Raw genomic sequence first — 25,337 nt, 5'->3', positions numbered from 1 at the left:
AAAGTGGTCTGCATTTTTAATGAACAACTGGAAAACAGGACTGGTTAGATAAGCAGTTCTACCCTTTGCTTGAAGAGGGCAACAACCGACAGTATTCTCCAAAGCACCAAAAGGCCAGACATGAAACAATGGATGGAAACTAACCAAAGAGAGGACAACCTACAACTAAGGAGAAATTTCCTATCACTGAGAACAATTAATCAGTGGAACAGCTTGCCTCTAGAGGTTGTGGGTGCTCCAACACTGGAGGCTTTTAAGAAGAGACTGGATAGCTACTTGTCTAAAATAGTATAAGGCCTCCTGCTTGAGAATGGGGTTGGACTAGAAGACCTCCAACATCCCTTTCAACTCTGTTATTCTGTTAAGTGCAACTACTCACAGGAGTGTTATGAGCCCTGTAGACTCTCTAACCACTACAACCTGATAAACAAATGGGTCCTCAGCAGGTCAAATTTCTGCTGAACGTTTCAACAGGTTAAGGATGCTGGCAGGATCTTTATATAAAGTCTAGAATCTTCATATTAGAATTCCTATAAAGTAGGAAAGTTCCTACTTAGTAAAATGGCCTGGAAGCTTGGACACGGAACTTTTCTTACCCTGAACAAATTGGAGATTTTGCATATGCTTCCTCAGGTATATGGATGCTACTGTTTTGAGGAGGTGCTTATTCCCTCATTAAAAGGGCAGGGGGCTTCAAAAGTGTAAAATCCCTACAGCAATGCTAATAATTTTAAATATTACCTGAAACCAGAACTTGGTTGCTGAGACTATTTGACAGGCAAGTAGAAAAGACTGGCAGAATATTGTTTTTGTACATGACAATTGGAGTGAGATTATTATGTGCACAACAATGGAAAGACTCTGAAATACCCACAATGGTTGCTGAAGGTGACAGAATTTGCAGAGGTGGCAAAACTGACTTCCTTGATTAGGGAAAAGACAACAACTACATTTCTTAGTGATTGGAAATCCTTTGCAGACTTTTTGCTGAAAAGGGGGGAAAAAGGGACTTGTGATTTATGGAACTGATGATTAGAAAGGGTTCTAGATGGAAAGAAGAGAGCCACGATGTACAGTAACCTTAGAGAGAGAGTGGGGGATAAAATATAAATGCATTTATGACTGCGGTAAAGAAGATCAGAAGCTGCTTCTTTGTATCTTTTATTCTTTTCTTTTTCTTCCTTTTATCTCTTATTTACTTTTTACCTTATTTTCCTTTTTTAAAATTTATAGTTTTTATTCTGCAAATTTCTTTTTGATTAAAATTAATAATAAAAGAGTGCAAAGTCCCCTATTTTATAACATAATCAAACACATAAAAACCACATTCTGTTTTTTCCTGTCCTGATTGGGTAACCTCGTTATAGTAAAACTGCTGGCTCCACTCGCTCACAGAACGGAATTTAATGCCTGTAAGTTCTGTAATAGGTTTTTCAATCAATAATTTGTAACGCTCTGCTTATTACAATAATATAGACATAGCACGCTGTTATACAAACATCCACACTCAAATGGGATTGTGTTTCTAAGCATCGGTTACGGGGAAGAAAAAGACAAGGAATGGTGATCCTAACCATGGCTTTGGCACTTGCAAATTTCAGTTGTAAAACACAGACAGACAGACAGACAGACAGACAGACAGACAGACAGACACACACACACACACACACACACACAGCAGATCAAGGCTATGTTCCTTATCCAATATGGATATTTTCTTGACCTAGGTGGCTGCTTAAGTGTTGCTTATTTTTTTATCTTGCTTTTCTGTCTGTGGGCAGAAAAATGCAGAACGAAGCACACTCTTATTCTGTATTAATTTTCTGAATAAGTTGGACACCAGGTTGGACATCATTTTGAACGATAGCCAGGGATGATGGGAGCTATAATTCTCAAAAAATCAGCTCCATGGGAATAGATCTATCTAAGCATGTAGGTAATGTACAGGCTCAATTTTGAAGAAAATAATTCAAATATAGAGTGGTGTAGCGAAAGCAGGGTGATCAGCCCTGAATTTAGACACGAGGTGCATTGTCAAATGAATTGGAGACAACGAAGAGGCCATCTAAAGAGTTGGTGTCAGTTGTGGAGTTGGGTCACTGCTACCAGGACACCAGTCAGTTGTTTGGCAGATGGCAACACAGACTAATAGTGACAGGTGTGTGTTTGTGTGTTTGTGTGTGTGTGTACATGTGAAAATTATTAGCTCCAGATGTCAAACGGGTATGTCATTGACTTTTTCCTTTCATCCTTGTCTCCATACAATCTTCTCCCTTATAGAGTTCTCTCTTTTTCAACACAATGGAGGGAGTCTAGATTTTGTGAGCAACACATTGCCTCTCTGAGCAATGTATCCTCTCTCTCTTGAGATTTCAGGGCCTCACCGAAATCTCAAAGAGGAAGAAGGTTGCTCACAAAATGTATGTGTATGTGCTTCGTTGTATCTTACGGGAGGGTGGGAGGGAACGAGCAAAACAGCAAAAAGTATTTATGAGGTTCCCAGTGTCTTTTTCATGACTTCTTAGAAGGCTGTGGTATGGGTAAGACAGAATATTTATTTGGTTTATTTGCATACCTAATAAGATTGTGCAGCAGTTGGAATCTGAACAGAAAAAGGCGGTTCAGTCCACATACGAAGCATTTGCTAATATCTCCTCAAACCAAAAGTGTCTTTTCCAGGGATCAAAGTGCAAAAAGCAGGTGCCTGATCCCAGGTTAAGATGCAGCTGTTCCAAGGCATTGGGGACAAATGTTAGCTAAGCAGGCATCCCTGCACGCTGAAATCTGCTTTTTCCTTTCAAATCTACGGTGCCACCTAGCTCTAATCTTTAGTAAACTAAATATTCATCTCTATCCTTTTAAAAGCGACTTTGGCCTTGTTTTCAGGGATGGGTGGAGGGGTGGAAAAAGGAACAAAAGGGTAAGTACAGATAAGCAATCAGGAGAAAGAGGCTGAGTCAGTTGGCAGCTTATCTCACAAGCAACAATTCAGCCCAGGTACCAAGGAACCTGTGGAGAAGCAGCTCAGAACAATCAGAGACTCCGCCTTCATCTACTGCCCTCAAAGGAAGATGGAAAATTCTTAAAAGTTTCCAGGTTTTTCCAGTTACCACAGACTAGCATTAAAGACGTCTGACTGAAATCTGATTACAGGGAGCTCTCAAATTATGACCATTCATTCAGGAACCCAGAGCCTCTTCCACCTTTCTGAGGCACTCTATGCTCCACATAATGACTGCAAAGGGGAAATCAGGGATTGCAGAGTGCCTTGCTTAATGACAGCGACAACTTTATGATTCTAATCCTAGAATCAGTTGTGGTTGTAAGTCAAGGACTTGTTGGAATAGAGTGTTCATGTATTTTGTACAACAACTACAGCAATATTCCTCAACCAATAGATGGCAATGCAGTGTTTATGAGTTGGTAGTTGCATCTATAGTATACACTCTATGGCTACGATTTTTCTCTGTATAAAAGTTTTCTCTTCCTGGTCCCAGTTAAGCAGAAAAGCACATGTGGACAGCGCACTGTTTATTCTGTAGAGCTATATACAGAATTTCTAACAGGACTACATGTAGTGTTTGCTTCCTTAATTTTGCCCAGCTGGGTGGGGCTTAACACCCTTTCCTCCTTTTATGCCCCACCCACTTTTGGACATAGGTCTCAGTACAAACTATGAAGATGAAACATGTTGTAATGTAACGGATGGCAGAATGTCCCACTAAATATATAGAACAGGGTTTTGTTGAGACACCATAGGACAGATTTTGCCATTTGCTTTCATTCCCTCCCCCCACCCCTGCCCCCCAGATATGTTTTTGAGTGCAATTTTAGACACATTTTACAAGTCTGTTTCCCCCAAATGGCTGCATACTCCATTCCAGGGCACTATACAAAAACTTAGATTAGTTTTCCTCCTAAGCCAGTGGAACCTTAATACTTCTCCCTAAATTGGTGTGATTAAATTAATTGAGGCTTGCAAGGAGAAATCCCTCACGATCCAAACCCCCTGCTCTGTTTGGTCCTTTCTTCTGCCTCCCCCCCCCCCACACACACACTCCCTGTGGCTTCAGGCGCAATTCAGAGCCAAGCACTGTGGTAGATCCAAAGGTTAGGAGTGAACACACAACAGTTGACAGATACCATTTATCTTGGCTCGAGCAAGGACGCCAGAGAGTGCTTTAATGCGATCGCCTCAATGAGGCCAGAAGAAATGGCACAACAAGGCACATCTGTCAGGGCCTGACAAGAGCAGACCAAGAACAAGCCTTGGTGAGATATGGAACCAGGGGAGGAAGAAGAAAGGAATGAGACAGAGGGGAGTCCTGTTGTGGGTACACCCGGAAAGAACCAAAGTAAGGCTGATATCTGCTCTCTTGACGGCCCAATGCCCCCCACCCAAAGAAGGAAGTAAGGTGCAGAAGCCTTGCAGTTTTAAATGCAGGACTGCAGCAAAGACTTCCAGACTGGGGACTGTCCACCAAGAGGGGACATCAATGCAAGTCAGCGTAGCCATGTCAATCAAAAGAGAGGGCCTGGGATGGTACACCAGAAACCCGGAGCATAGCTCAGGGAAAGGAGATGGTACACTCCTCCAGGAACAAGAAGAGAGATTGAAGGATTTTCAACATGGGCTCAAAGTGATTGAAATCAAAGGGTACTCCGGAGTTGAATTATTTCTCCCCCATAAACATTTACTCTATCAAATCTTGACAGAACCTTATGCATTTTCCAAGGTGGTGGAGAGGGAGGGAACTGCAAATACCCAATTTTGGAATGAGCAACTCTAACACAGCAGAAAAACTCCCAAAGGCCTACGGGTAGTCCAAGGGGCATAGTTCAGAAGTATTAACCATCTTGTTGGCAAGCTAGTCTTCTGAGAGCATGGAGGGTTTTTTAATTATTTTTCATGGGGGACATTTATCATGCTAAGCTGTTATAGAACATGGGCATCAGCGTGAAGGAAGCACAGTGTCCCAAGCCGAGAACCCATGTTGTGATAAAGCAAGACCGTGATAAGAGCTTCTTTGCAAAGGGATATTGCTATGCAATGAATTCCTCGTAATTCATTTTGGTTTCCAGCCACCCTAGCAGGCTTGTCAATCCTGACTTGCCATTTCAGTGCCTGGCAATCAGCTAATGCATGCTTCGTACATCAGCAGCTTGTGTCAAGATACCCCGATGTATACATCCCATCAAAGATCAGGAAACATGCAGAAAAGCAGGAAAAGAAAGATATTTCATTAGCTCTCACTCTATGCTCCTGGAAGTTTCATGCAGGCATTGGGTCTTTGTAGAATTCACTGAAGAGATACATTAGCAACCCAGGAAAGCTGTCTAAATTATCTAGGTACAAAGTGTGTGCACACAAATCACACACACACACACACATACACGCACACACACACACTCCCAACCAGGCACATTTATATTGGTGTCTCCTGAAATCAGGACACATTTTCCTGCTGGTTGAAATGTGCATCCTACGATAAGACCTTCTGAGGTTGAAACAGATGTCTCCAGGGACCCAGGGCTAGGAATACAGGTGTTTGTCATACGTCTCAAAAGCTACCTGGAAAACTTGCCATTTGGAGGTGACAGGCTTGGGAAGATCCCTTAAGCCTTTCTGCAAACAAGCACAAACACCGTTCTCTCTCCCCTCCTTTAAAAACCATATTTTGTTCTTACCTCAGCAAATATGTCTGAAACTCTTGGTTAGATGGATGGGGATGTAAGAAAAAAAAATGGGCCCATTCTGCTCTCAGTTCTGCACGGCCTCTTGGGACTGGCAAAGAGATGGGGAATTCAGAGAGTATGTTGTGGGTATTTCTTTAAAAAAACAGCTTTGATAAGTGCGGGGAGGTGGGAGTGCTAATTTAAAAAAAATGGATGTTATGTCACAAAATGCCCTTTCAACAACAACAAAAATATATACTGTAACCTTCTGTCTTTTTGATGTTTGTTTCTAGGCAAGGAGGCCCATTTTTAAACAGAGCATGGAGCTGCAGCCAATTACCATTTTCTGTTTCCAATCATGCCTAAAGAGGTATGTAGGTCCCGGAGATGTAAATAAAGATGATGCTAAAGACTGGTGCTTTGCTTCAGAAAAGTACGGATTTCCTGGGATATTTTGGGGGGGGGGGGGTTTAAAAGACTCTAAAATAATTCAAATATTGCCTGGAGCCTGCTAAGCAACAAGAAAGGTGACTGATCTGACCTATTCATTTCTGGTTTTACAGAGGTTTCTTGGATTCCTGACTTATAACCAAACATCTAATCTGACTATAAGATCTGATTTACACTAGCAAAAGATAAAGAAATAAACATTAATAAATGCTGAGCTGGACTGTCCCACTTCAGGATGCTTCAGAAAAACAGATTCCAGAAAAAAACAAGCATAGTTTACACATCAAAGAGAAAGATTTTCTCCCAGTCTGCCTTTTTTCTACTTGCGGGTTGTTTTCCGGTAACACAGAAAACCATTTAAGCATGTCTTCCTATCCAATATTATAGTTTATTTACTTTTCCTTTTTCTGATGATTAAATCATGTCTAAGTTAGTTAGCAGTTAGCAGTTAGCCTTATATACCGCTTCATAGGGCTTTCAGCCCTCTCTAGGAGTCGGCATATTGCCCCCACAATCTGGGTCCTCATTTTACCCACCTCGGAAGGATGGAAGGCTGAGTCAACCCTGAGCCGGTGAGATTTGAACCGCCAAGCTGCAGAACTAGCAGTCAGCTGAAGTGGCTGCAGTACTGCACCCTAACCACTGCGCCACCTCGTCTCTCTCTAAGCATTGTTTCTTAATCATTCTCCTGGACAGCATTTGGGTGGATGGCAGTGTACAGCTGGGTGTAACAAGCTTTGAAAAGGACTACTGTAGAGAGCTGTTCCTTCCCATCACCTTTTAGTGATGGGAAGGAACACTACCAGGAAATCTCAGGCTTGTAGTAGACTAAGCTAGGAAGTTAAAAAGTTTCCCGACAATGCAATGGTAAACCATTTCAATATTTTTATTAGGTAATGAGCTGATCTGAACACAAAGGCCTTTTCATATTTACTGAAGATAATACCTTTCAAATGTTAGTACTATATGAGTGAGCTACATTTTATTTCAATATACCATCTCTTAGAAGAAAACGAAACGTTGAAACGATAAGTCAAAGAAAGAATAAGAACACTGAAAATCAACTTTGCATACTTGTTTTTTTCATTGCAAAATAATCCTTCGTCATGAGGACAGGATGAAATCAGCCAAGTATCAATGTCATTGACTTACATCCATCCTTTTAATGACCATTCAAAGTTACGTCACTGAAAAAAAATGATTTATGATTCACAACCCCACAGTCATGTGATCAAAAGTTGGTTGCTTGGCAACCAGCATGTATTTACAACAATTGCAGCATCCTTGGGTCATAAGTGACCTTGACAGCTGGATTCCGACAAGCAAAGTCAATGGGAGAAGCTGGATTTGCTTAACAACCATGTGGTTCATTTAAGAACTAGAGTGATTTGGTTAAAACTTGTAAAATCAGGTACAACTCCTTTAAAAACTGCCTTGTATTAAATTTAATAGAGTACTCCCAACCTATTTATTGTATTACAGAGAAAGAAAAGAAAACAAGAGGGCAAAGGCCACAAAAACATACATCTCCTACATACAAAATAAAACTACTTTTACTTATCTTCATGACATTCTCTAAAATTGGTTTAAGACGCTGAGCTTGTTGATCAAAAAGGTCGGTGGTTCGAATCCCTAATGCCATGTAACGGAGTGAGCTCCTGTTACTTGTCCCAGCTTCTGCCAACCTAGTAGTTCAAAAGCATGTAAAAATGCAAGTAGAAAAATAGGGACCACCTTTGGTGGGTAGGTAACAGAGTTCTATGCACCTTTGCCATTTAATCATGCCAGTCACATGACCACAGAGATGTCTTCAGACAGCGCCGGCTCTTTGGCTTTGAAACGGAGATGAACACCGCCCCCTAGAGTCGAGAATGACTAGCACATATTTGCAAGGGGAACCTTTACCTTTACCTTTTATACAGTCCAAAATTCTAAATAATCCTGAAACTACTCAATACAATCCTTATTCTAATATGCCAAAAGGAGAGAGTTCTTCAGATTTTATTACTATCAAGTATCTTTCTCATCCATATCTGCCATCATAAAAATGTGTAGTGTCCATTCATGTTGTTTTCCAAAATGTTGGTATGAAATTCAAAAGATCACAGGCATAGATGCAAACCAGAATTTTTGACATATTCCTTGCATTTGGAAGCTACCAATGGGTTTTTTTGGTGATGAAAATGGCTGAAAGAATGATTGTAAAAGTGATTGACATTTAATGTGCAGCAGTGAATTGCTGAGATGCACTGTTTGCTCACGTCTGAATACTGTAATTTGTTTTTCAACGATGGACCAAGGAACAGCAGTATGGTTAAATGTTTTTCAATTATTCTGTTTGTAATACAATTTTCAAGAATTTTACTTTTCTGTCTTTCTTTCTGTCCTTCTTTCTTTCTGTCTATCTTTATTTTGTTTTGAAACCACAGTGTACAATATTGCTAATACTGCTGTATATATCTATCCCATTTCTTCTAAACAACTTCAGTTCAGCAAGTCTTCCCAAAGAAAATGAATGTAAAATTGCTGTATTCCCAAAGGGAGCACACAACCACAAATCAGTCCTTTTGGGTATATAGCAATTTGTGTACCATTGCTACATTTTAATATATCTCCTATAATTAACACCCACCCATTTCTTCCTAAAAGGTGTGTGTGTGTGTTTTCAAGACTTGAAATAATCATACTGTTCCACATACGTATTTAATAATTTTCCCCTTCCATCAAATAGAAAATCCCAACTTACTGCCAAGTTGGAAGTTGCCTTCAAGGCAACAAATGACTCTGGGACATCAGCCAGGCAACCAACTTTCCTGAGAGAAAAAAGCCCTCCACCAGGCAACAACTGACTATTACTTAATGCTGGGTATCACAGAAACCCAGGATAAGATTTGGTTCTTTAAAACCTTGTGATTTCTCTATATCTTAATTCTTAGGGCAGCTGCCTCCCTATGCTAAAAGATAGGGCCCGTCTTCTAAGAGGGAAAATTCTAGTACATAAAAAATATTGCAAATTTGAAATGGAAGGTTCTTTGAACTCTTTGGAAAAAGACATTATGGAGCGATTATGTTATTTCTCTCTTTCTTTCAGGGTGAAAATAAAACAGAAGAGTAAAACAGGAAGAACACAATGCAAAGCAATCACAGAATAAAAGCTACATGGGGGAGTTGATGATATGTTATAATACTTATAATCACCCTCTGTGGTAAATTATAGATTAAACCAACCCAGTCCATTACCAGGGCTAAATATTTATTTCATCCACGCAACATTCACAGTTAATTGCCATTCAGCAGAGGCTGTGGCAAAGCTGCCCTGACAAGCTCATCAGGTTTAGAACTTGGCCTGGAAATCGTGAAGGAGTCAGGGAAAGAAGCAGGAGATCTGTATCACAAAAAATAGGAGTGTCCTATATTGTGATCTATGGGAAAGATGACACTAAAGGAAGAACATTCCCAAGCAAAGAGAGTGAAAGCGGAAGTAGAGGAGGAGGCGAAGAACTTTGGCTAGATGGGGCCATAATCTGAGATAGGACCATCTGAGACTTTCAGCATCTGATGGTTGGTTTATTTCCAGTTTTTAATTACCCTTCCAAAGTCATTCTAGTTAGAACAATTATGAACATTTACCCAAACATAATACTTGTTAAGATAACAGTTTGATTTAAGTGTTTGCTGTGGCTAGGGACAAGCTTGTGGGGTTTACTAACAAAATGTTGCAGAGTGCCTCTGAGTTTACACAGAGGTTTTTTTCTTCTTTAATATTCACTTTTAGACAAGCATGAGGCCCAGAACCAGAGTGCATAAAGAGAAGCTGCCTCACTCAGGGCAGGGCTTCACTTTCAGTGAATTGGAACTGTGGAGCAACAAAGTTGTGATACCTAAGCAAACAAACCAACAAACAAAAAACCTAAAAGCTCAGCCCTTTGAAACCAGAATGAGCAGAAGAGAGATTGGGATCTACTGCTAGATTTTAGATAGCATAACAGTGAATAAGTTTCTTCACAAATGAATGAACAGTAAACACAGCTCCAGTAAGTGGAAGTAAATTCTTTTCTTGGAATATGTTCAAAGGGAAGTTCTGGGTCGAAAACAGTTTACAATTACTAGAGGGCAGCAAAGAGTTAGATAGTTTTCTCTGTCTTCTTGCCGCCTTCTAGTGCTGACTCACACCTTTGCAGCTCAAATCTGCTAGGCCTGAAGAGTGGATTAAAGACTTATTGTAGATCCAGCCTACTTCTTGAAGGCTTCCCTTCACTTGCTGCGTGCAGCACTTTGTATGACCACAACAAAGGTATGCAAGCCCAACCCAGAGAGCTATTTGTAAACTTCGCTTATTCTTTGGGAAACCCTCTTCAGCTTTTCCTAGATCTTAAACTCTTTGGTGTTAACAGCAATAGCTACAGATTTCCTGCACTTCAGTCTATTCCAGTGGTTCCCAAACTTGGCAACTTTAAGACTTGTGGACTTCAACTCCCAGAATTCTCCAGCCAGGTCTGCTGGCTGGAGAATTCTGGGAGTTGAAGTCCACAAGTCTTAAAGTTGCCAAGTTTGGGAACCACTGGTCTATTCCCAAAGTTTCCCTCTGATCAGCTTCCCCTATACAAAACTTTCGGTTCTCCATCCCCTCATCCCAAAGATCTTCTTGCATTATCCCCTCCATTCCCTCCTGCCCCCAACCCAACACCCTTCTTCAAGACAGACCATTGGGACATCATCTCAGAGCCTGCTTGGCAAAAGGCACACACAAAAATTCTCAGTTCAGGGTAGCTAGTCTACTGGGTTTTGCAGGAAGTGAGAAAAAGCTTACTATCTAAAAAAAAAAAAAAGTGGGAGAGGCAGATGCAACATAATTAAATTGGAGGGGGGGCTAAAAATACAGACACAGAGCTAATCCCTAGTAAAGTACATCTGCAATCAAAGACATATGATAGGTAGTCAGCCTCTGGGTATGTATGGAACCAGTCATCTACTTCAACTCCCCATTCCATGTCAATATTTTAATCACTTCTTGCCAAGAAGCAAGGCCTTGCCATTGAGTGCTGGATCTGCTTATTCACAACCATGGCAGACCCCAACTTCAAAGACTTTGAAAGATTGCCCCATAGTGTTTTACAGCAGCAGTCCCCAACCTTTTCGGCACCAGGGACCGGTTTCATGGAAGACAGTTTTTCCACAGACTGGGGAGGGGGGAAGGGGAAGATGCACACAACCTACATCCCTCACATGCACAGTTTATAGTAGGGTCTGCGCTCCTATGAGAATCTAATGCCTAATGATCTGAGGTGCAGCTGAGGCAATGATGCTAGCGCTATAGGGAGCTGCTGCAAATATAGATGAAGCTTCACTCGCTTGCCCATCACTCAACTCCAGCTGTGCAGCCCATTCCTAAAAGGCCAAGGACCATCAGACCGGCACCAGTCCGTGGCCTGGGAGTTGGGGACCCTTGTTTACAGCATTCTCTGGGTGGTTTACAATGTCAGCTTATTGCCCCCAACAATCTAGATTTTACCTACCTCACAAAGATGGAAGACTGAATCAAATTCAAGCTCCATGAGGATTGAATTCCAGACTCTGGGCAGAGTTAGCCTGCAATACTTCATTCTAACCGCTGCGCCACCAGAGCTCCTACATTTATTGTTTTATAATACTGTTTTTATTACTTTGTAAGCTGCCCAGAGTTGTGTGACAGTGAGATGGGTAGCATATGCATTTAATTAATTAATTGAAAGGATTCCTGGGTTCTCAATCCAGGACATCTGCAGAGAATAGGCGTGGTCTCCACTCTGCTCTAAACACAAAATGACAGTCCAGGTTCCAACTGGCTGATTGCAAAACTGCCCTCTCCTACTGGGGCACTTTGTCCCCCTAGAGTGGTTATTTCTGCTTTGGCTGTTTTTGAATCTGTTTTGTAGGAGTGGGAGGGGGGGAATTTTTAGGAATACGGAGAGCAGGTTTGTGGAGAACAAGTTTGCAACCCTTCTGAAATCTTAGCAAAGTTTAGGTCCAAATATATTAAATATGGATCTTTATGTTCCACCTTGAAAGCTGCCAGATGCAGTTGGTTATTAATGGATAAGGTGTTAAAATTTGATCCAGATCACATGAGAAACTGATGCTGTGAAATAACTTAAATTTGAAAGGAGTGGGGTAGGGGTTTTATTGGAATGTTTGGGACAAACAAGAGATCAATACTTTGAACTATTTGATTTATTATGGTTGCTTTAAAGATTTTTGAGAGACTGTGCTATGAATATGATTTACCTGTAATATCTGCTTTTCAATACATAAAACTGAAATATGGACTGACTAAACAGTGTGGCTCGGATGCTTAATAGCCTCAGAGGTACCTGCAATCTTAGAATCTTTAAGAGATGCAGCCCTTGAACTGAAAACAACAATCTAATTTTATAGGAAACCATAAGGCAGAATAAAAGTTAGCATCAATTCTATAATTAATTCAATGACTGTATTGTAGAATGAAGACTTGGAGTATTGAATTTCAGAAAATCAAAAGGGTCCAAGTTTTTAAAAACACGAAACATACCTGTTTCATTTTAAAATGAAATGAATTCATCAAAATGTTGTTTCACATCTACTGAGCTCCTCAAAAAGTGTTTAAAAATTGTTCAACATTAGATTTATTTATTTTTTGTATGTGTACTGGCATTTTAAAAACATTGAAATCTCTAACTCAAATTGATAGTCTTATTCAGCTATAAATTTGTTTTTTGTTTTCAAAATCATACTACACAGCAATATCATTTTGGAAATATAATAGTTTTGGAATATAATTTTGATATATGATAATTAAGTCATGATGCTGAACAATAATAATAAAATATGGTGATTTTATTTCCAACACTGGTGCAAGAACTGTACAAGTTTCAGAAAGGCAACTTCAATGCTAGTTGGGGTCAAAACATTATCTTTAAGAGATATAATTCACCTTTAAAACATAATTTACCTTTAAGAGTAAATTCATAGACAAACCTTATACTAAGCCAATTAAGGCAGAATCTTTGGAAACATGTTGCCTCTCCTTGTGTAAACTGCCTGTGAGCCAGCCAGAGATTCGTTTTTAAAGGGGAGGCCATACAAATGTTTTAAAGTTGCCAAGGTTGGACAGCCCTGGTTTAATCAAACAAACAAACTCATCTACTCGTCCCCACCTCCTTCCCACACTTGGGTTCCAGATAAGAAACGTGTGTATCGGGAGAGGTGTGTTCTGTGGCTAGTCCTGCCAGAGATCAGATGCTGAAAACAGCCCCCCTTGAAGGGGCTGAAATTGCAGATGTTCTATTACTATAGTACAATCGTATTGGTTACCATTTTGTTGGTTCATTTCTTTGGGACTTCTGCTACGGTAGTAATCTCTAGCCTTTCCTTTACCTAGGAAATGGGTCAAATTTCATAAAGCTTTTTCGGCTATTTGGGAGGCACCTGAAGGACCCTGCATGCTTTGGATTACCTGTGAAATCTATGCACTAAAGCCCATGAATGATAATAGTGCATGAACTCTGCCAGCAGAACATGCTTATTTTCAGAGAGCAAAGGACCATTTTGGGAAAAAATTTCCAACTCTCCCATTTGCTTGTATTCTCCCTTCCCTTGTCCACGCCCCACAAACATGAAGTCTTCCAATGCTCAGAATACTCCAGACGGAGCCTGGTGATGTCACATTTAAAGGCACTCAAATTGGGAAACTGAGTCAGATTGATGTGATGTTAGCCCTGTGAGGTAGTCCAGGCAAGAAGCATGACCAGCAATACTAACTCTACCTTTATTGTAAGGTTATATTAACTAATCTTGCAAGACCAAAAGTATTTCTCCCCCTCTGTGTTTTTTAATGCCTGGAAAATTAGGGAGGGTCTGTTCTGAAAAGTTTCTCACACCCTCCTTCTTTCTATAGGCTACCTCTTACATACTGGTTATCCAGACAATGGCTCTCCCATCTGTTGGCGTCATTCCCACATATCATTACAAGTGATTAAATCACCAGCCTAGAGACAGGGGATTCTAGTCCCACCTCAGGCACAAAGCTATAGCTGGGTGACCTTGGACAAGTCCCTCTCTCTTCAGTCCTAAGAAGGAGGCAAGGGCAAACCACTTGTGAAAAAGCTTGCCAAGAAAACCGCAGTGATGTGGTTGCACTTGCTGCTGTGGTTTAGAGGTGGTGCAGGAGGTTGTGAGTTCGATCCTAAGTAGAGGTAGATGTAGAATCTCCTGCTTGGCTTTGGGGGTTGGACTAGATGGCCTGCAAGGTCCCTTCCAACTCGGTTAATCTGTTAATGTATCCAGGCAGTTGCCAGGAGTCGACAATGACTTGAAGGCACCCCTCCAAAAATAGCTACAGAATGCTGCTTCAGAACAAGCCCCGCCCCCTTATAAGATGTAATGCAGTGATTCCCAAACTTGACCACTTTAAGACTTGTGGACTTCAACTCCCAGAATTCTACAGCCAGAATTCTGGGTGTTGAAGTCCATAAGTCTTAAAGTGGCCAAGTTTGGGAACCACTGATGTAATGAATCACACACAAAACCGGCCTAACCTAGAACCTATTTCCCCAGGGACAAACCAGAGGTCTCTCAGTCATATGTTATCCCTCCGCACCTCATATTAAATGGCTTACTGAGGCTCCAGCTTCCACAAAGCCTGTAGGCCGGAGAGCCATCCATCCACCAGCCTGCTGCACTGTTGGCAAAGCAATTTTCCTATCCACTCCAGTGCAGAAGTGGCCTCTCCCCCTCCTGGACTCCATTTGAATGTATTGCCATTCTCCCCCTGCCCTCCACCCCATATATACACACGGCAGCATCCCCGACAGGAGCCCCAAAGTGGCACTGTTATTAATGTGCCCGGCACGCACGCCAGCTAATAAATATTTCATCTCTACTCCCACCCCGCTCCCCAATTTCTCCAGCGCTTTATTTCTGCCACTCGTTTTCTGCCTCTTTCCTTTCCCTTTATTTCTCTCTCTCTCTGTTTGAACATCGTGGCTGGGAGGTAACTCGGGGAGAAGGAGGAGGGGGGAAGCAGCGCTTGATTTAACTCCCCCCCCCTCAACATTATCAAGCACCAAAGACTGGAAATGGAAAATTGGGGTGGGCGAGCGGGGGAAATGCAGTCACAAAGAGGACAATGAATCTGGGCTGGGGCTGGGTGACTCATTGGGTGCTTTTTTTAAAAAAAATGAAGACATAAAGGAGAAAAATATAAGGAATAAATGTACAGTCAACGGCGATAGAAGAAAGGCAGGGACGGGATACGCCAAAGCTGGCAAGAGCGAGCGGGCAACGGGTCAAAAGAAGCGTGGTATGTTTGGCTACAGGCACGCCTCCTCCCACAGAAACAGCAGAACTGGAGCCCAGATTTAAGTCGGCTGAGGAAAACACAATTTCTTCATGTTTTTTTTTTAATTTAAAGCTCCAATGGGGATGCCAGTTTGACTCATCAGGGGAGCTTTGCAGCTTCAGGTTGTCAAATAGATGACGGGACATCCGTATTGGGGAAGTAGCCTTGGCTGACCGAAAAGAGGCCCCTTGGCTCAAAAGTAAATAGGATCAGCCACAATAATAATAAAAAAAAAGTCAAGATGGAGACTGGGCAGGTGTTATGGAAACGCTGTGCATTAAAACAGGCCCGGCTTTGGTCAGATAGCCACAGTCATCAACTTGGCATTTTCAGCCATACCCTACAGATACTCCTGGGATCTGCCTTATTATGGGTCTAAGTGAAGCAAGGCCCGCAGCCAAATAAAGATAAGACTTTGCTTGAGTCAACTTCAGCTCTGGATGAATATTTGGGCACATCCATGTTTTTTTTTTTTCCTGCAGTTCTAATGGGATTCTTTTAAATTTTTAAATGTCCAAGTCCAGCTTTTACGTAGCCCTTAGATATCCTAGTGGTGCCCATTCATACAGCTTAACTTGGCCTGAACATGCTTAGCCTTTTTTCAAAGCCAGCCAGGTACTATGTAATCTATCCTGCATGTTTTAAGCAACCTTGCTGAACCCATAACCTGTTTCAAAGGTTATTTTCTAGACAAAGAGAAGGAGCCCTAACCTTCCCGAACAGAGTCTTTTGTAAGGAATTTGCAAGGCAAAGAAGATACGTACAAATTTGGGGACTATAAGGGGGCAGCTAGTTTGCCTGGCAGAATCTAGGGCTGTGATGGCGAACCTATGGCATGCATGCCACAGGTGGCAGGTGGAGCCATTTATCAGGGCACGCAAGGCGTTGCCCGGTCAGCTACAGCGCACATGGGCGCGCTGGCCAGCTGACTTCGGCCTTCCTTTTCGGCTGCTTTTCGCCCTCTGAAGGCTTCCCTGAAACCTCCGGAGGGTGAAAAACAACCCAATGCACAAAGAGGAAGTTCGTGAACGGACTTCCTGTTTGCGCGTTGGGCCATTTTTCTCCCTCCGGGGGCTTCAGGGAAGCCTCCTGAAGGCCTCCAGGGGCAAGGCCGTTTTTGCCTTGTCAAAAAATGGGTCCATCGCACGGCAAAAGCAAGGGAAGGGCGGGAGTCACATCTGTATTCACAGGGAGGGGGTTGTGCGCATAGAATTATGAATCTGAGCATGCCCGCGCATGCCCCCCCGTGCTCCCCCCACTTTTGACACATAATGCCAAAAAGGTTAGCCATCACTGACCTAGGGAGACATAACAATTAACTATATTGTCTTTTCCCAAGAAAACAACACCATTTTTGTCTCCTATATGAAAGAAGAACCATCTTGGCCAAAGCCAAGGGTTTTATACAACTGTTAGAATCAAGTAGCTTCTTTTTCTGACCAAACACTGGTAAGTCTTAATCAATACATAAGAAGTCCCATATTGGACTATGACCACAGAAAGCCTGGTTCAAATCCCTCCTTAGCCACTGATCCTTATTGGTTAAATTTAGACCAGTCACACTCTTAACCCAAGCTACTTCTGAGGGTTCTTGGTGGTGGTGATGCTAAGTATGCCAATTTAAATTCCTGAAAGAAAGGCAGGTTATATATCTAAAGTAAATAAATATTAGGTGGTTCATTAATCTTTCAATTCATGTCAGCGCACATTAGAGGGACAAAGAATTAGGTGAGCTATTACAGGCTGTCTCTGAATATTCATGCACGGTCCAACATGCATATGCATGCAGGCAGCACATCCCAGCTAATCCCGTGTCGTATTATGCTGGGGGAAAACATATTGGTGGGTCGCCAAATAATTATTTTATGCTCTTTAGGTAGTGGGGGAAATGTGCCTAGTATTTGGGGATAAGTGATGCACTTCACATGAATCAGACAAGTCAAGAGAATATATTTTGAAATATAATGGAAAAGGATTTTTTGAGGAGAAAACTCAGTCAATGATGGCTCTCTTTGTGCATGGAAAAGCTACAGATATACAGATGTAGTACGTGTCCACTGGCCATTTCTGTAAGTTTTATTTGGTAAATTTATATAGAAAAACCATGACATATATGGTCAGTAAGCCTAGTAAACCAGAGAAGAAGGGTAGTACAGGAAGTCATTGACTTCCAACCATAATTGAGCCTCAATTTTCTGTCGTTAAGTGAGACATTAGTTAAAGGAGTCTTGCCCCATTTTACAAACTTCCTTGCCTCACTTCCAACCAAATCTCTGCGGTTGATAAGCTGGTAATCCGATTGTTAAGCGAATCTGGCTTCCCCATTGACTTTGCTTGTCAGGAGGTGGCAAAAGGGGAACACATGACCTTGGGACTCTGCAATAGTCATAAATATGAACCAGTGGCCAAGCATTTGAATTTTGATCACATGGGCATGGGGATGCTGCCAATGGTAGGCTGCTGTGTGATCGCGTGGGTTCGGGCGAACCCTTAGCTTTGATTGCTGGCTGGGCTTGTCCACCTGCCCTTGTGTTAAGCTATCCATTTATAACTAACTTTCTGGCTCGTTCCCTCCACCCTCGCTGCCCAGCTGAGTTTCATGCCACCCTGCTTTACTCACCGGATCTGCCTGAATTGATTACCTGCTTCTTTGAAGCTCCATTTCACTCTCAAAGGGGCGTGTGCAAAGCTAGCGCGCACATGCACGCGCATTCACAACCAGCGAATTACTTGTGAACTTAAGTGCCGCCCTCCTCTGGATGCTGCAAAGATCATAACTGTGAAAAATGGTCCCAAGTCACTTTTTTTCAGTGCTGTTGTAACTTTGAATAGTCAGTAAACGAACTGTTGTTAAGTCGAGGCATACTTACGCCTCCCACATGTAGAAAGAACAACACAGCGCAAAGTCCTCATGGACACTTTCAAGATAAGAGGGGTTGCTGTTAGGAATATAATCTAACGGTTGGGTTGGCAATATATAAATCATATAGCAATGCTGTACCTGTTTCTTTAAGTCATACTGTAAAATGTGATTGGTTGCTATTTTCCTCAATTGGCCATAACAGGGAGCCAAAATGACTGTTAGCTCTCTGTTTGTTAGATGCTGGGCTGATCTGATCTGAGTGTTTTGGAAGCTGGCTGTTAAAATGTGCCGTGAGCTATTGTAAGTTTTGCAACTGCTAGCAAACTTTGTGTACAAGACTGTTTGTATGATTATGGATTATGTTATTTGGATTATCCCTTAACTGAAAGACATTGATGACTGACTGTCTTATCTGTGTATGACCTGGACTGTTTGATGGACTCTGATGCCTCTATTTCCATGAAAGTAAAAGCCTATTTAAACTGCAGTGTCTCTGTATGCTGGTTTGTGTGTTCTCCAACAATGGAGCACTCTCATAATGCTTCTCTGAACGTACTCGGTCTCCCAACGGGGAGCTTACCTAACAGTTGCTATGAATCTGCTTAACACCCAATCGGAAATAGCACACAAAATAAGGGACTGTGAGGGAGATGGAAAAATTTGTCACATTTCTACAAGACAGTGTGTTAGACACTAAAAGCAATACCATAGATTAAGGTTTGGTCCCAGACATCCATTTGCATAAGTAGGGGAAGAAGCCTATATCCAGCCAGCCAGAGGTGTTTTCTAAATTTTTATGTTAGTTGATTACCCGCAGGAAGAGATAATCCAATTCCGTATGAAAAATCAACTTCTCCAATCTCTCGGCTGATCGCGGTTAAAATTTCTGAAATGCCTCTAGTGACTGATATGGCTCCCACCCCTATGACTAAAATTCAAAGGAATATAGATTAAACCTATATTATAAGGCATTTACCCCATTAAAGAAACGAACACTGATTGAGCTGGTGTGATAGAAAGGAATGGTCTTAAAACATTTCAACTATTCATGAGCCAAGATGAAAGAAAGGGAAAACTGAGCAGGGAAATGAGATAAAGGAATAATAAAGGTCTTATGTCTGTAATAATATAAAAAGAGCATCTGATGATGTGGCTTCTGCTGTCACTGCAGATAGAGAGCTAGAAATCCAATATTAAAAAGGCAGCAAGAAAGGGTGCCAAATCTCACTTAACTAATTTGAACTATCTTACTGAAACTATGGCTATAGGATTCTAATATCCTCTTCTGTTTTTCTTTGTTCTGTTCAGGATTCCTTATTTGCAGGGTTGACCAGCTGAGTCCTTCTTTGAGAACTACTACAAAGGTCTAAACTGGAGTATATACAGTACACTATCACAGTGTTATAATTTAGTGTACTTAAAAAAGAGGGAAGCATATTGTTTGCAATCCTTTGTGCTTTTATTAAGTGTTAGGGGATTAAGAGGAAATCTGGAAATTTAATGAGAAATTAAAGGCCTGCATTTTAGCTAACATGATGCCACATTTTTCTCATGCATCTCCTAACAATAGTAGCGTGTCAGTCTTGGTTAGGAGTATGCTTCCATATCAGTGAGACCATATACACATCATCAGTGACTTGATCACATAAGAAATACCACAACTATTAACACAGATTCAGTGGTAACATGAGAGACCGCCTGCTGCCAATTACCTCCAATAGACCGATTAGATCCCACAGATTAGGCCTCCTCCGAATTCCATCCGCCGGCCAATGCCGACTGGCGACTACCCGGAGGAGAGCCTTCTCTGTGGCTGCTCCGACCCTCTGGAACGAGCTCCCCGTGGAGATTCGAACCCTCACCACCCTCCAAGCCTTCCGCAAAGCCCTTAAAACCTGGCTGTTCCAACAGGCCTGGGGCTAAAGAGTTTTTGCCCCCCTTCTCGAATGGTATGGTTGTTGTGTGTTTTTAAATTTTGTATTGTTATGTCTCGTCTTTTTTATCCCCCTGTCTGTACCTCCTTCCCTGATTGAATTGTGAGCCGCCCTGAGTCCCCTTCGGGGAAAAGGGCGGCATATAAATGTAATCAATCAATCAATCAATCAACATAATGAAACAAGAAAACCAGGCCAAAGGGATTGCAAAGCAAATGAACCGAATGTGCTATATTGTACTATCTGGGAGAGTAAATAGACTCATAACTAATTGAAAAGAGGCACCTGTAAATCAAGATCAAAATGTTAAGTACCATGGACATGTTAATTGGCTAATCTAACTGAACTCCATGGATTGGTAAAATTGGTAAATCAGAAACGGAAGGGGACTCAAGAGCTCCACTGTCCCAAAACAAGAGCTATCCCATTAGCCTCCCAGAGCTGAAGAAGCTTCTTGGATGAGAAGCAAAATGTCTTCAAAGAAAAACAAGGAAGTTTGGCGGCCTTTTGAAAAAGCACCTTTGAGTCAACTATGACCTGGAGACTGAGAATATCCATATGCCATTAGCAGGTTTTAAGAATATAGGGACTGTATGGGTGATGGAGACACACAAGAACCATTAGTTACAAAGGTTAAAATGTCTATCTAGTACATTTCAACATCCTCAGGTGATTCTTTGCAGGTTTTGAATCCTGATCTTAATTCCTAAAACATTATAGAAGCAAAAAAATAGTAATTGGGAGCCAACCTTTTTTTCATGGTTCAAATCGTATGACTGGGGGAGCAGATTTCTTAGAATGGCTTTACTTTAAGCGAAGTTTAATAATAGGCACAGAATTAATCCTTGAATTGCAAGGCAATTCAAGCTGCACGTGCCTTAAAGCAGCAAATTCCTGCTTTAATGTGGGAAATGTTCTTCCACTCCAGATTTCTTTGATCTGTCAAGTGGACGTGGCCCTATTGGAATGGAGGAATTGGGGTATCCATTTCTACAATGTTCTACCTGGAGATGGGAGAAAGGATATCAAAGCTGGAAATGACAGGAAAACTCAGGGCTAAACATGTGAAAGCATCAGAGATGAAAGCGGCTGTGTGAATCCTCAGCTAATGTGGATGGCTGAAAAAGGAGGGAAGAGAATCCCCTAAACTAGATCTCCTGTCTGATGGTCGTGGGTAGGTTCCAGAAAGCAGGCCTCCTCTGTCCCTTTATCCCCAGTAGTAATGTGAGTCTCATCACTTATAAATCCACCCTCTCCTCTGTGCGCACACATTGGAAGCTTCTTAAGACTTTTGCTTATCCTTGTGAGAAGGCAAGGAGGCAATGGCCTGATTCATCCCGGCTTGATTCTGGAGTTGCCAAAGCGGGACCTTAATCTCCTTTGGGCAAGTTTCCCTGCTGTGAGTTGAATATCCAGGAGTCAGATGATTTGAGAAGCAATCATGACTGTGTGCTTCACTAGAGCCAACTCTCTCATCAACAGCCCAGCCATGTACTTGAGTTGGAAAGCTAACAGAAAAAATGGCATCTGGAAACAAGCATAACCATATCAGGCTGCAATCTTGCACATATTTTCCGGGGAATAAAAATAAACCCCTTTGCAATCAAGAAGACTTAATGCTACACAGGTATGAGATAGGCTGGTAATCTTCACCAAATTTAGCAGAGTGTTTGCCTCCCCATCTGAAAGTCTGTAAAGAAAAGAGGGGGAAAAAACCAAGAAAGTCCAGTTGCCTCCAGAAAAAAACTCCTTAGGAACAACCATGACCTGGATGACTGAGAATCAATTTGGGATGAACACCCTTTGAATGGTGTGTGGGAGTGGGAATGGATTTCCAGAGAAAGAAATTGCAGACTACAGGAACCAGGAGCGCTACTGAGGTGACCCTGAGGACACAGATAAACCTCCAAGTGTTTCAACCACCCTCTAAAGTTAACCCTGGTAATTACCAGTTGTCTGCAAGGAATAGAAATCCTTCTACTCCCCACTATTCTGTCAGAGCTGAAGAAGCTTCTTGGATGAGAAGCAAAACATCTTCAAAAGAAAAAACTAGGAAATCCAGGTGCCTCCTGAAAAAGCACCTTTGGGATCCCATCTGAAACATTCTTACAAATGAAGGCAAATATACATATGCCAGGATAATGTTGCAGAAACCAACCTGGGTTGGTCACCAGAACCAGAGATGTTGACAACTGAGTTTTCCGACTTGTGCTAGAGCCCATGGGCTCCAGCACGAATCCCAAAGTTTGGATGACTAAAACTGCATCCAGTCTGGGTCACCACGATGTAGTAAAGATGTGGAGACTCTAGAAAGAATGCAGAGAAGAGCAACAAAGATTATTAGGGGACCAGAGACTAAAACATATGAAGAACGGTTGCAGGAACTGGGTATGTCTAGTTTAATAGAAAGAAGGACTAGGGGAGAAATGATAGCAGTGTTCCAATATCTCAGGAGCTGCCCCAAAGAAGAGGGAGTTAAACTATTCTCCAAGGCACCTGAAGACAGGACAAGAAGCAATGGGTGGAAAGTAATCAAGGAGAGAAGCAACTTAGAACTAAGGAGAAATTTCCTGACAGAACAATTAATCAGTGGAACAACTTGCTTCCAGAAGTTGTGAATGCTCCAACACTGGAAGTTTTTAAGAAGGTGTTGGATAACCATTTGTCTGAAGTGGTAGGGGGTTGTAAGTAGGGGTTTGGACTAGAAGACCTCCAAGGTCCCTTTCAACTCTGTTATTCTATTCTATTCTAAACCTCTGTTCCAAGGGACCGATCCAGATTGGATCCTGAAATATTCTTGCTTGTGGAATTCTTACTGGCCACTGTGAGGATGATGTGCTGCCTAATCCAGAAAACTTAAATATGGAGAAGGAAGGAATGCTGACCACAGGAAAGGACCACCAAGATTATGCCTCTCAAGAGATCAGAACACTCTAAACTTTCTGACAGCCTATGTAAATGTTAAACTTCATTTCCCAATGATTTTCAAGCCTAAGTTTTTTTAAAAAGAGAATGAAGCACATGAAGCAGGGTGGAACAGAAAGATCTCTAGGCTGAATGCTAACAGGGGACATCTTTTATTTCTAAAATGAAAGACTGATCATGAGGCAATGGGGTGAGGGGGCCACTCTGAATAGAAGGGATAATTGACTGAACTGGCGCAAAATGGAGAGGAAAAAGAAACAGAAATAAAACAGATAGACTGAAGCACCTTATTATCCGGATAGCTAATTTCCTGTCTTGCACTAATATCTCAGAGACCGACGCTCACAGTGCCTCTGACTACAGTGAAGAAATCAATGCCTCCACTCACCCCTCAATGGTGGTAGCATTGAAGCTCTTTTTCACTCCATTCTTTAAGGCAAAAAGATTCTTAATGAAAGGCCAGTGCATGGTCTAAAAAGAAAATTCAAGGCATTCTTGATACTGAAGAGTGGAAAGGACCAGAGCAGAGAAATTAGAGTAGGTACGCTAATAAGCAGCTACCAGATCAGGGATAGAAAACAAGTTGGTTTCCAGGAGTGGGCTGCTGGGGGTTCCCAGGGGTTTGGGAGAACCTCTAGCTAAGATTTTGTGCAGTTCAGAGAACCCCCAAATCCCACTCCTGGCTGGCCCTACCCCGCCCCTACCAGGAGTCCCACACGGCCCGTTTTGGATGCAGGTAAATGCAGGGTGTGCACCAGTGTGGGTTGCTACGGGTTCGGCTGGAGTGTTAGTGGTTTGGTGGCCTGGGTCACTGGGACCAGTAGCGACCCAGGCCTGCCATGCCTCAAATTGGATCTCCAGACAGCGCCATAGGCGCCGCCATCTTGTTTTTCAGTTTTGCGCATGCACAGAACAATTTTAATTGTTAAAGGGAGGCAAAAACTGGACCTACCAGAAGTTCAGAATGGCCCCATTTCCAGCCTCTAGAGGGCCTCCAGAGCCTGGGGAGGCCGTTTTTGCCCTCCTGGAGAGGCTCACGGAAAGCCTCCGGAGTTCAGAGAGAGCACAAATGACACCACGTCCTGCCGACTGCGGGAAGCGACTAGGCCATGCCCACCATGGCCACGCCCACCCAACACCCAGGCAGAGAATCCCTTGCTAAAATTTTTGAAGCCCACCCCTGTCATATATCCCCTTTGCTGCCACAGATTGCCTGGGGTTTTGCAAATTAACAACTTTTGGCTGCTATATATACCAAACACAGGAGACGAGTCTCCAATTCCTTTTCCATAACACTAGAGTGTTGTCCAGTTAAAAGTCAGGGATTGACTGAAGATGAAAGAGTGAAGCAATGTTGACATATTATTTCTGTCTCTGCGCTACAGCCTGGGCCAAAGAGCTTACAGATGGTCCTCGACTTCCAACAGTCCATTTAGTGACCATTGGAAGTTACAAAGACACTGAAAAAAGTGACTTATGCCTGTTTTTCACACTTATGACAGTGGCAGCATCCCCATGGTCATGTGATTTACATTTTGATGCTTGGCAACTGACTCACTTTTATGACAGTTGCAGTGCCCTGGGGTCATGTGATCCCCTTTTGCGACCTTCTGATAAGCAAAATCAATGGGGAACCAGATTCATTTAACAACGGTGTTACTAATTTAACAACTGCAGTGATTCACTCAGCAAATGTGCCAAGAATGGTCGTTAAATGGGGCAAAACTCACTTAACAAATGTCTGACTTAGCATCATTAATTTTGGGCTCAATTGTGGTCATAAGTCGAGGATTACCCTTATTTTACTGCTGCAGCCATTTCAGAAGTTGCACTGCTTTGTTGAGAGAGTCACTGCTGATAATATTCCAGTCTATGGTATTGTAGACCATAAATGTGGCTGAGAGTTTGGCAAAGCTGGACTACAAGTAGTTCTCAACTTACGACCAACATTTGGGATCAGAATTTCCATTGCTAAGCAAGGTGGTTGTTAAGTGAGTCGCACCCAATTTCACAATCTTTTTTTAACCACCGTTAAGTGAATCACTGCAATTGTTCAGTGAATCTCGTGGTTGTTAAACAAATCCCGTTTCCCTCAGTGACTTTGCTTTTTGGAAATTGGCTGGGAAGATTGTAA

The 25,337-nt window shown here is 42.1% G+C and overlaps 1 long non-coding RNA gene across 1 annotated transcript; it reads left to right on the top strand.

Moving 5' to 3' along the window:
* Nucleotides 1-5,969: 5,969 nt before the first annotated feature.
* Nucleotides 5,970-9,365, top strand: LOC116503177. The gene is made up of 2 exons (XR_004254666.1): nt 5,970-6,046; nt 9,218-9,365. It is a non-coding gene; the product is annotated as an uncharacterized LOC116503177 (long non-coding RNA).
* The last annotated feature ends 15,972 nt before the right edge of the window (nt 9,366-25,337 follow it).

Source organism: Thamnophis elegans, chromosome 2, assembly GCF_009769535.1.
Source record: "Thamnophis elegans isolate rThaEle1 chromosome 2, rThaEle1.pri, whole genome shotgun sequence".
Taxonomy (NCBI): domain Eukaryota; kingdom Metazoa; phylum Chordata; class Lepidosauria; order Squamata; family Colubridae; genus Thamnophis; species Thamnophis elegans.
The sequence above is the reverse complement of the archived record's forward strand: the minus strand, read 5'-3'. Positions and strand labels throughout refer to the sequence as shown.